General features: G+C 40.0%; 1 long non-coding RNA gene across 1 annotated transcript; it reads right to left on the reverse strand.

The window, feature by feature from the left end:
• Positions 1-3,102: 3,102 nt before the first annotated feature.
• Positions 3,103-4,515, reverse strand: LOC107303175. Its single transcript, XR_003810756.1, has 2 exons — positions 4,378-4,515; positions 3,103-3,406 (listed from the first exon to the last, which is right to left on the reverse strand). It is a non-coding gene; the product is annotated as an uncharacterized LOC107303175 (long non-coding RNA).
• Between the last annotated feature and the right edge of the window lie 8,677 nt (positions 4,516-13,192).

Consider the following 13,192-nt stretch of genomic DNA (forward strand, 5'->3'; position numbering starts at 1 on the left):
GTATTTTCATATGTGGTGGACGTGCAAGGTGGTTAAAGCATTTTGGATTAAGATTTGGTGGAACATTCAAAATATTTTTAAGAAAAAGATAAAGTTTAAACCACAGATATTTTTATTGGGTATTTTGGAAGATTTGGATGTAAAAGAAATGGAGTTGATGTTAAATCTTATAATGGCTGCAAGATTGCTAATTGCTCAGCATTGGAAATTGAAAGGTATACCTACTATAGAAGATTGGGTAGTTAAAGTCTCAAATTTAGCAGAAATGGCCAAGATTTCCGCTTATGTGAAGGATTACTCACAAGAAAGATATATATTGGTTTGGAGAAGATGGATTGTTTATATTGAGTTGAAATATGGAACAAAAAATATCATTTGGTTTTTGAGTGAACTTCTGATTTTTAATATTTAAAATGATGTTAAAATGATGTTTAATAATTGTATATTTGTTTTAAAAGAGAGTTAAAGGAACTTATAGATTCGTTAGACTAATAGTTGATTAATGTTAGTTAGATCATGATTATTTTATTGTTAATCCTGTATTGGCTCTGGGAAGTGAGGGGGGGGGAGGGAGGGAGGGTTGGGTTTGGGGGGAGGGGGGATTTATATTGTAAAACTTTATAAAATTTTCAATATATATAAAAAAAGGCCAACTTTGAAGACCCCTCTCATAGATGGTTAGCTAATGTCTGGTTGATCTTGTCTGTACTTGGAAGCTAAACAGAATTTCAGGTTAGGAAACTGGATGGGAACCCTCCAGCGAATAACAGGACTGGAATAGCTAGATCAATGCTTCTCAATGACAACTTTAGGCTATGAGGATTTCAACTCCCAGAATTCCCCAGCCAACATTCTGGGAGTTGAAATCCACACATCTTAAAGTTACCAATGATGAAAATGCTGTCCTAAACCAAAACCAAGAAGCCTCATTAATGTATTTTATGAACCAGGCCAGTATTTTATATTGTTTTTAAAAATCAGCATTAAAAAACACCAGGTTTGTGGTTCCTGGTCTCACCATAAGGGGACAGTAGTGTCTACCCAATGATTTGCTATGATACCACCTGCAAGTTCCAGGTGTCTAAATTTCATATCCAGAATGCCACAGCCAATATAGCTTGTGATGAGAATTCTGGGAGTTGAAGTCCACACTCTTGGGAATTCCATGACTGGGAAATACTACTATATACTATCATCAGCGGGAATAACCTTCATTGCTTCATATATTTTTTTGTTAGCACACCTCTCTTTAAAAGTTAAATACTTATTGTACAAAATAATTACACATGGATCTTCATAAGCTCTTAGCATTTTCAATAATATCATACCAGCTTAAAAGTTCCACTATGCAAAAATAAGGAATCTATCACTTTACCATTGTTGTCGGATCAATATTAATAGCTTTAATTTGCTTTTAATGGTTTTTGTTATTGTTTTGGGTTACTTATTTGCATCTGTTTTGGGTTTGTTGGCTATTCTTAATTGTGTGACCTGCCCAGAGATGGAAGGGTATGATAAATTGAACAAATAAATAAACTCTCAGCAGGTCAGTCGGCATGGCCAAGGCTGAGGAATGTTGGGAGTTCGAATTCAGCCACAGATTTGATCCCTGATCTGATTGCCCTACTGTATTTGGCCCAGCCATTAAGCAAAAGGCGAAGGCTAAATTATTGGGCCAAAACAATTCTTTAGTGTAACAATGTCAACTACAAGAGACACAGGAAGATTAAACAGTTGTAATGCTGGATCACAGCTGGAAATGCTATTTCCTGGGATGGTAACGTTGTTCTGTTACCCACCATAGGAGGAGCATAGAAACAGTGAATATAGATCTTGGAGTATAAAGACCCTGAGTAAAGTCAGATTATGTTATTGATAGACTTTTAGACAATCAAGCTTACAAAGTCAAATTAGTAGGGAGAGAAAATGGCAAATCAAGTCAGTTGCTTCTTGACATAATTGAGATTTCTGTCCCAACCCAAAGGTGCTTTTTCAAAAGGCAACTGGACTTTGTTTTTCCAGGTACCTTTTGAAAAATGCCCCTTTGGGACAACCATGATCTGCATGACTGAGAATCTCCATAGACATTTCTGCCTTAAGAAACTCTAGCCTCCAAAGTAACTCCCACACCTACACACTCTCTTTAATGATAGCATTGGCGTGACTTCAAGAGAGTGCACACTCTGTGTTCATATCTGTTTTTGGAGGACACCTCATGAATCATATGATTCTAACATCCACCTACCACTTCAGTGTCGGATGTTGATAAATGGAGGTATAGAAAACATTGTCCTGAGAAGAATTTCAACTAAAAGGGCTTCAATTTAACTATGAGATATGACAGTCTGAGAGAGGTGAAACTCCATCATAGTGGTGGAAAGGAACAGAGACTACCAGCTGTCAGGTGGTAACCAACGGGAACCACTAATGAATAACAAAAGGCAGTAACTTTATCGTCTATCTCCTACGTTACAAGACTCTTACTAGACTGCTTGTGTTCCCCTGGGAATAGCCAGCTAAGGCTTCATGGATCTTGGGGGAGGTCAAGCTTATGTGCTTGCCGCTGCTCAAGGATTCCAAGCTAGGTCCTCACTTGACTCCTCTCTCCAGCTTGACTGGCAGTTTCCCACAGCAGCATTAGGAAAGGTTGTACCATTAGCTCGGAGAGTAAGAACAATACCGTTTACTAGCTAAACAATCACGTACACTAGTTTTTCTTAAGATGGTGCTCTCCATATATGTTGTTTTATATCTCCTTTAAATCAAAGCTGCGACGGCTGGGAATCATGATAGTTCTAGCCCCCCACAACTGGACAGCAAGCACTTCCAGGTAGGCTAGTTATGCCAATGGCTCTAGATTGCAATTTTACCTTGTTTTCTCCAGTTACTACATCTTGCAAACCAAAACCACCAGTAGCCCTAAAACGGGAAAGGCAGAATGGTAGATCCCCCAATAAATCTTCAAAGGTGTAGCAGGGCTTTTTTTTTTAAAAAAAAATCCTAATTGTTTAAGATCAGCAGCAACCAAAAATGTTTTGTTTTCCATTGTAACTGAAATTGGGAGATCAAGCAAAGATCAAGGACAGGACAAACAACAGCAGGTTTGTGTGCTTGGATTTTGAGCTCTGAATCAGTACTAAAATTTAATTTCTGGGTTAAGAATATGCTTAGAATTATAAAGCATGGGTGCCTCTAAATAATGGTTCTCCCTACAAACTACTTTACTTATTTCTTACTTCTCAGAATTCTAATTTTAAAAAGGTCAAATGTAAAGGTCCAAAGGAGCTTAGGGTGGAGTCTTCTAGAATATCCCCATTTGTTTTCTTCTTCTGATATCTCTCTGGACTTGGCAGAGAGAACAAGTGGGGAAACATCCCACAATGCAGGTATCCCCACAGATGGATCCCTGTTGAAAAAAAAAGAAACCAAATGAATCAATAACTTTTTCAATAAAATCATGATGTAGAGATATGGAATTACGAGAAGCTAGCTCTAGGTTGGATGGCAAAATACAGGTAGTCCTTGACTTACAACAGTTTGTTTAGTGACTGTCTAAAGTTACAATGGCACTGAAAAATGTGATTTAAGATCGTTTTTCACAATTACGACCACTGCAGTATCCCCATGATTCATGTGATCAAAATTCAAATGTTTGGCATCTGGTTCATATTTATGATGGCTACAATGTCCTGGGATCATGTGATCAGTTTTTGTGACCTTCTGACAAGCAAAGTCAATGGGGAAGCCAGATTCACTTAACAACCATGTTACTAACTTAACAACCGCAACGATTCACTTAACAACTTTGGCAAGGAAGGTTGTAAAATGGGGCAAAACACACTTAACAAACGTCTCACTTAACAACAGAAATCCATTACATTAGAAAAACCTATTTTAAAAAATCCACTTCGCCCAATGCCAGTGGCAGCAGCAACACAATCAAATTAACCACAAAATCAGCTCCATTTCTACTTATGGTCCTCAGGTCCACTAACAAAACATGTTTTTAGGGCCTTTCAGAAAAATAGCAGGGCACAGAGGGGCTACCACGAAGAATGTCTTTTTTCATGATCCACAGATGACAATCCCTAATCGATGGGACTTGTAACATATTCTGCCTTCCCATCCTTGTGGGCCAGATAGAAGTGATAGTTATGTTTGGCGTGCAACAAATGTCATTTTTATTTTTATTCCTATAATTCTGAAAGATTATGATCTACTGCAGATAACGAATGCAGATTCTAGTTTGATTTTTTGGGTTTGAACTAGAGTGTAGAAACCCGAAGTTTGTCTAATCCAAGGGTCTTCAAACTTGGCAACTTTAAGACTTGTGGACTTCAACTCCCAGAATTCCACAGCCACCCATAATCTACTTACAGGGATATTGTATTTTGTCCTGTACACAGCCCGCATGGCCACAGATGATCCGCAACAACAACATTCATTCATAGTTGTAGCAACTTGGCCTGCCAAACAAGGGAAGCAGAACATTCCACAGAGACCTAGAGGGAGGAAGGAAAGGCCTTTGTAAAAACGATTTTGGCAAAGCGTTGAATGACATAAGATTTATCATCCAGAAAATGCAAATGATGCTATTGCTGCAACATTAAAACTGCAATTGCAAATGCTAGTTAAAACATTATCTAACAGAGGGGAGGACTGAAAAAGCTAATGTACAAGCCACATTAAATTAAAAGGGCACCCCATTGCATTTTTCTGTATGCTGATGTTCCCAACTATTACGAAATAGAATTAAGAAAATTACCGTTGAAGAGAGACTGGCTGAGCCAGGGAGAGGAATCAAACAGGGAACTAGTCTGGAATCCCTATGTGGGCATAAGAGGGTGAAGTCTGACACACAAGAATCTGATCTACTAATGGTCAAGGCAGATTGGTGCTAAATAAGAGTCAACCGAATTCATGGGGGGCTGGATTTAGATTTCTTGTGGGAGCATAGTGATTCCAAACTGGTGATACATTTAACCCCACCCTCGGGCTCAGCCTGTCATCTCCTACACGTAGAACTTTAAAATTCCATCTTCTACACAATTTTTAATAGAAGAGAAGCGGTGTCTCCTTTTATTTCTTGCCATCCTAATTCCAATCCAGTGGGCTGTTCAACAGTGAAACATCCATTGCTCAGATTATAACGAATAATTTATTTCTGTAACCTATCCAGTCTGGAAGAATATCCAGCCCAATCTTCCCAAGTTCCTAAGAATGCTTTGAGAACCCCACTTTCAATTATTGGCCTGGTCACTTACAAACTCCACAGTCGCTGAAGCAGTCACATAAGTCCGTTTGCCAATGGTTTGTCTTGGGCTGGACCACCACCACCACCGTCTGTGGCTGAGTGACAACCGTTGGCTGAACATTCATTGTGGGTAATATTCTAAGAAAAAGAAAGAAGAGAACCCAAAAGAGAAGAGATTAATTAACAGGCTTGGTAGAACATGGTCTCAGTCCCAACTCCACAGAATGGGATCTGTTTGCTGGACTCCGTTCTTGGATGAAATCTTTCAGATACACAAATTGGTATTGTGAGAATCTTTGTTTCAAACTGGGATAGAGCCATACTGAATGTCCAATTGTCCTCTGTCATTTTGAAAGAGTGGTGCCCTCTGCACTCAGCCAATTGCTTCTTCCTCCCTTCCTTCTAGTCCAGGGGTCTTCAAGCTTGGCCCTTTTATGACTTGGGTTCCAGAGTTCATAACTGGGTATCTCTGGCTCACAAAACTTCTCCATAGGCTGTGAATTCCCTAGCCTGGCACATTCACTCATTCCTATAGCGGATTCAGAAAGCAGCATCTTCATAAGCATTTTCAATAATATCATATCAGCTTAAAAGTTCCAGTATGCAAAAATAAGGAATCTATCACTTTACCATTGTTGTCGGATCAATTTTAATAGCTTTAATTTGCTTTTAATGGTTTTTGTTATTGTTTTGGGTTACTTATTTGCATCTGTTTTGGGTTTGTTGGCTATTCTTAATTGTGTGACCTGCGCAGAGATGGAAGGGTATGATAAATTGAACAAATAAATAAACTCTCAGCAGGTCAGTCGGCATGGCCAAGGCTGAGGAATGTTGGGAGTTCGAATTCAGCCACAGATTTGATCCCTGATCTGATTGCCCTACTATATTTGGCCCAGCCATTAAGCAAAAGACTAAGACTAAATTATTGGGCCAAAACAATCCTTTAGGGTTTCCTGCCTGAGCAGAGGGTTGGACTAGATGACCTCCAAGGTCCCTCCCAACATCATCATCATCATCATCATCATCATCATTATTATTATTATTATTATTATTATTATTATTATTATTATTATTATTATTATTATTATTATTATTATTACGATGATGATGAGGCAACTGGACTTTCTTGTTTTTTTCTTTGAAGACGTTTTGCTTCTCATCCAAGAAGCTTCCTTAGCTCTCTTCTGAAGAAAGTTCAGTTGCCTCATGAAAAGGCATCTTTGGGACAACTATGACTTCCATAAACACCTATTAAAAAGGCTATCTTGCCCATAAATAGGTCTGGTTTTGTAACTCCTCCAAATCTTAGAAATTTTAGAAATAAGTGCTACTCATAAGTCATAATCAGAGGGAGTGATGATAAAGGGTAGTAAAGAAGACTAGATCTGGAGAATTGGTATTCACTCAATCTGAGTCAGAAAAACAAGTAAATATTGAATTCTATAGCACACTGCTACACGTTCTAAAGTTTTTATAAACTTCCCTGCTATGAAGACCTATTTTCAAGAATTACTGAAAACAATAGCCTACGACACAGATCTGATCCAAAGCTAATGGGATTTTAAAGCAAGTCATATTAAGGTTCATTCCAAAATGATTAGCATTAAAAATACAATATTGTATTATCCATGAAACCATCCTTATCATTTTAATCTGGGACATTATTATTTGCCAGATCGTTCTCTTGTAACTCTGTCCTCTAATGCAGAGGTCCCCAACCTTCTGGGCACCAGGGACCGGTTCCATGGAGAGAGTTTTTTCCACGGACTGAAGGGTGCGTGGTTTTGTGTGCTGCCTGCATCCCACGGATGGGGCTTTGCTTGTTTGTGCGGACCGGTTGCTAGCATGCTATGGCCCGGTGCTGGTCCACGGACCAGGGGTTGGGGACCCCTGCTCTAATTCTCAGCACCTTCTGCATTTTGCATCAGTCCATCTTTGGCAACTAAATCAGATTCGAAAAATCAAAGAAATTAACTCTGTATCTGACCTGTGATAATGCTTTTGAGGAGTTAGGATCTTCTTCTGCTAGGAACTCTTTCTTGTCGCCATCTTCTGATTTGGAAAAGTGAAAATTAATTTTCAGATTACCATCCGTTTTGTTTTTCAAGGCAGCTCCCAGATTTTCGAGGCTTCCTATTTAAGTCCTATTAGCTTGTTATATTACGGAGAGGTGCATTCAGTGACACAGTTGCCACTTAACCAAGCACTTAGAAGCAGCTGTGGCATGTGTCAGATCAAAGGATAATTACAGAGCTATTTCAGCATAACAACTGGAAACCTGTGCTGTTTCCCAGCAAAGTAATTAGATGTTTATGATTAAAAAAAAGTACCTGGAGATCGAAAATACTGAAGTGGGTTCCTGCTTTTTGAAGACAGACATTTACACACACACACACACACACACACACACACAAAAATCATCCTAGCATTTTCCTATGTTGTCTGCATCTCAAACTGAAGTGCAAATGGTGCAGGCAACACAGACTCATCCCGAACAGCTTGTGCCTGTCTTCAACAGTGAAGGGACACAGGGAAGAAAACATCCTGCAGCCAAGAAGGCTCCCCACACATTTGGACAACTCAGGAGGTACCCTGAGGACACAGGTAAAACTCCAAGTGGCCTCAACGACTCTCTAAAAGAAGGCAAATGACCAGCTGTCTGCAAGGAATATAAATCCTTCCATTCCCCACCATCCAGTCCAGGGGTGTCAAACTGCCGGCCTGTGGGCCGGACACGTTATGCGGAAGCCGTGCGCCCACCCCATTGCCGGCAATGGCAAAACAGTGCCGATATGTTGCGCGACATCATGTGACGTTGCGAGTTTGACATGTCTGATCCAGTCAGAGCTGAAGAAGCTTCTTGGATGAGAAGCAAAATGTCTTCAAAGAAAAAAAAAAAGTCCAGTTGCCTCCTGAAAAAGCACCTTTGGGACACCCATGACCTGGATGATTGAGAATCTCCATAGACAATAGGATGAGGTGAAATAGCGATGCCATATATGGGTTATAGATTTTGTCACGGACTAAGCTGAAATCTTGTAGATAAGGTGAAATAGCGATGCCATATATGGGTTATAGATTTTGTCACGGACTAAGCTGGAATCTTCTAGATACTTCTGTTACCTCAGAATGCTACAAAATGGAATCTGGCTTCTCACGGTGCATCTTTTTTCCAGAAACGATGGGAGGATGGGAGGATGTGTGTGCAAACATCACAAAATCAACTTTCCAAACAATGAAAGATTTGGTTTTGGCCACCAGATGGAGCTCAATACATGTTAAAGAACAATAACAGCAATACAAATACAGTATACAAACTCTATGCTGGAGGCATGACAGGGACAGAGAGTATATCTATCTATATAAATAAAAATGTAACTGTTCGTTTGTTCAAAATCTTAAATCTCCGAAAGTTCTTCACCAATTGCTTTGAAATTTTGACACAACGTTGCATTCGAATATGCACATGTTTTTATATACCTACTATTATATAGATGTCACACCTGTGACAGGTAAAAACATGCTTTTTTTAAAAAAAACAGCACCATCTGTTGGACATAAAAGCAACACACACTATGAGCCACAGCAAGGCGTGGCCGGGTACAGCTAGTTACATATATATTTTTAGAAGATCAAAGTTTCAGATTTTTCTTACAAGAATGCTCATGAGCTCAGGAATTGTTTGCTTTCTATTTGTCCTTGCTTTGAAAATTGTGTTCTTTTTGTAATTCATTTTATTCATTTGGACCAATGTTTCAGTTTTGGAAGCATTCGTTATTAATATATTCATTATTGCTAACTATGATGGCATCCTCTTTTACTTCAAGAAAACTTTCTGAGCTGTGGTATTTATTCCAGCAACGGTTCTATTACATTTTAAGTAAGCCCCAACGATTCTGGAGATATTTATCTCTCTTGATTCCAACTTCCTTTTTTTTTTTTAAACAAATACCTTCAATTTTCAGCGGTTCCTCTTCTGAAATCAAGTGTAATTCAATATATTTGTTCTGAATTCCTCCATATACACATATTTTTCTCCCCAGTTGATTGAATCATATTTTCATCTCAAATGCTTCACCTCAAATCTTGCAGACCCAAATCTTGCAGAAGGCTAATACATAAGAGGATCCCCTTAACCTAGCAATACCCATTTTCTGACAATAAAGAAGAATATTAGTGCTTTCCTATTGCTAATGGGAACTGGGTAGGAACCGCTGAGTGGGAACCGTTATCAGAAATTTGATCATCAGGAGAAAAAGAGACGTTACATTGCTTCCTCTTTCTTCCAGGCAGATTATCAATGTATGAATAGATATGAAACTTTTGTTTTTTACATGTATGGAAATTAGATTCTCTGCTTAATTCACCAAAAGGCAAGACAAGAAACAATAGTTGGAAACTAACCAAGGAGAGGAGCAACCTAGAACTAAGGAGAAATTTCCTAACGGTGAAAGCAATTAACCAATGGAATAACTTACCTTCAGATGTTATCTAATAATAATAATAATAATAGTAAAGTTGGAAGGGACCTTGAAGGTCATCTAGTCCAACCCCCTGCTCAGGGAGGAAACCCTATACCATTTCGGACAAATGTTGTGGGTGCTCCTTCACTGGAGGCTTTCAAAAAGAGACTGGACAACCAACTAGGGGGTTGAAATACAAGCAGGGGGTTGGACTAGAAGACCTCCAAGGTCCCTTCCAATTCTATTATTCTATGTTCTATGCTTTGCACACCAAAGCAGACAAGAATATTAAACTATTAGGTCTAATGCAGATGTTTAGCAACCCATACATACTGTGCGAGATGTTACCCATCTAAAGACACATAAGGATCCTGCCTTTTGTATGTATTAATCTCAACATTTCAATCCTGGGTCCTCCTCATACCACTGAGTCGTCAGCTGTGCAGTTACTTGTTTCCTAGTCTTGATAATATCTCCTCTGTTTAAGAGATGGCTTTATTTGATGACCTTACAGTATGTCTATTTAGAGTTGTGGGCAAATATATCAGTTATGTCCAGCAGGTTTATGTTTGAACTGTTTGAGCTGTCACTGGGATGCAGGACTTCATAGTGTTTAGGGGGTCAAATCTGCTTCTCAAACCTGAGTAAATTACACAGAATTGGATAAAAGTGGGTTTTCTTTGGATAGTGATACACAAAATCCCATTACCCAATCACAACAGGGACATTTATATTGACTTAAAGTGTTTTACCTACATTCAATAAAAAGGAATTTCTGATCAACAGTTTTAGGTAATGAATGAAAACATTTGGGAAGGACTGGTTTAGAATATGTCTTTGGTGAATATGCACATGTTTGTTGCATGGATATCTTCCTATCTGTGGGTGTCTTGTGTGAGCTTTATAGCATATCAATGCTATCTGCCAATCTGTTTGAAGGATGTCTGATATAATTCTGTACATTGTGACACGTTATCATACTATCTATACCAGGTATAGGCAACCTTGGCTCTTTTATGATTCGTGGACTTCAACTCCCAGAATTCCTGAGCCACCAATTCTCGGAGTTGAAGTCCACGGGTCATAAAAGAGCCAAGGTTGCCTACCCCTGATCTAACCTATCACAAAACTAGCAATAGTAACATTATTATTAGTTGTAGTAATATGCAGTTTTGGAGTTTTCATATGTTTGGCGGGCTCATTTTGAAATCATGCTCTGATAAATATATAACCAATGGTTACTGTTGTGCATGTACTGATGTCCTGCCTTAGACATTCCTCCAAATACTGGAAGTAGCTTTTCTTCTGAAGTGATCCTCGTCTGTTATTTATTTTTTTATTGTTTTCCTGACATTTTGGACAATTGCTCATTTCTTCCTACTTTATATCATAAAATACACCTGGAATACTGCAGCCAGTTTTGGTCATCATATCATAAAAAAGATGTTGAGAGTTTGGAAAAAATTCAAAGAAGAGCAACTAAGATGATTAAAGGCCTGGAGACTAAAACATACAAAGAACAGCTGCAGGACTTGGTTTGGCTAGTCTAAAGAAAAGAAGAAATAGGGGTGACATGATAGCAGTATTCCAGCATTTGAGGGGCTGCCACAAAGAAGAGGGGGTCAAACTATTTTCCAAAGTGCCAGAGGGAAGGATGAGAAACAATGTTTGGAAACTGATCAAAGAGAGAAGCAACCTAGAACTAAGGAGAAACTTCTTGACAGTGGAACAGCTTACCCCCAGAAATCGTGGGTGCTCCAGCACGGGAGGTTTTTAAGAAGAGACTAGACCAGGGGTAGGCAACCTTGGCTCTTTTATGACTCGTGGACTTCAACATGGCTGGCTCAGGAATTCTGGGAGTTTAAGTCCACGAGTCATAAAAGAGCCAAGGTTGCCTATTATTATTATTATTATTAATTGTATTTATATCCCGCCCTTCTCCTTTCGGACTCAGGGTGGCTGACAAATGATAAAAAGCTAACATATTACACCTAGTTAAAATTTAATTAAAATGAAATATTTGAGAATGTCAAATTTAAAAGTAATTAAAACCCCTATAAAATCCCCTAGGCCAGTCCCGCTTGCTGGAACAACCACGTCTTGAGGGCGNGTCTCGGAGGTAACCAGGTCCGGTGCCATGGAGCGCTTTAAAGATAATAACCATCACCTTGAAGCGCACCCGGAAGGCCACCGGTAGCCAATGCAGCTCGCGCAGAAGCGGCGTAACGTGGGAGTGACGAGTCCCTCCCAACACCGCCCGCGCGGCCGCATTTTGGACCAACTGGAGCCTCCGGGTGCTCCTCAAGGGAGTCACTTGTCTGAGATGGTATAGGTTTTCCTGCTTGAGCGGGGGGTTGGACTAGAAGACCTCCAAGGTCCCTTCCAGTTCTATTCTAGTCACTCTATTCAAATTTTGGATGCATTGAAAGCGCTATATAAAGTAATAGATAACCTAATTTCCAAGTAAATAGTTCAATCCCGAACGTACAACAGTTTGTTTAGTGACCTTTCAGAGTTACAATGGCACTGAAAAAGGTGACTTATGATCGTTTTTCACACTTATGACCATTGCAGCATCCCCATCGTCATGTGATCAAAATTCATATACTTGGCCACTGGTTCATATTTATGACGATTGCCCTGTCTTGCGATTGCGTGATCCCCTTTTGCGACTTCTGACAGGCAAAGTCAATGGGGAAGCCAGATTCAATTAACAACCATGTTACTAACTTAACAACTGCAATGATTCACTTAACAACAGTGTCAAGAAAGGTCGTAAAATGGGGCAAAACTCACTTAACAAATGTCTCGCTTAGCAACAGAAACTTTGGGCTCAATTTGGGAGTCTTACGTTGAGGACTATCTGTACCTAACCAGAAAGCACGTGAAACACTGCTTCTGCTTGGAATTAAACTGAATCTGAAGGCAACTGTGAGTCTTTCCCACTTTCATCTAAATATGGCACAAAAATCCCGTAATAACTCCTTCTTTCCTTCTTCAGAGTTGCTTTCACTTCACCCTAATTGAGACGATAGCACCCAATAATTGCTGTAAGGTATATAGAATCTATTACACTTCGCCACCCATTTCCTTGAAGTCCAACCAATGTATTCACTCGAAACAGGGGCAGTATACAGATTTGCTATCAGACAGCTTATTTATTGAGGGTGAGTAAACGGTCTAAGACAGTGGTGGCAAACCTATGGCACGTGTGCCAGAGGCGGCACTCAGAGCCCTCTCAGTGGGCACATGCACCATCGCCCCAGCCCCGCCTCCCCCTGTGCCCCCCTCCCCAGCAGCCCCACCGAGGAGAGTCACCCCCGTGCGCGGCCCGTGTGGAGCAGCGCAGCCAAGGACATGGCAGCCGGGTAGCAGGAACAAGACTCCACCCTCGCAACACATCGCACGCTGATGATGCTGGGTGTGGCCGCCATGGCGCTACAGGGCTGCCTGGTTGATCTGTAGCAGGCTGTGG

Source organism: Protobothrops mucrosquamatus, unplaced genomic scaffold, assembly GCF_001527695.2.
Source record: "Protobothrops mucrosquamatus isolate PMUCROS unplaced genomic scaffold, P.Mucros_1.0 scaffold3, whole genome shotgun sequence".
NCBI lineage: Eukaryota > Metazoa > Chordata > Lepidosauria > Squamata > Viperidae > Protobothrops > Protobothrops mucrosquamatus.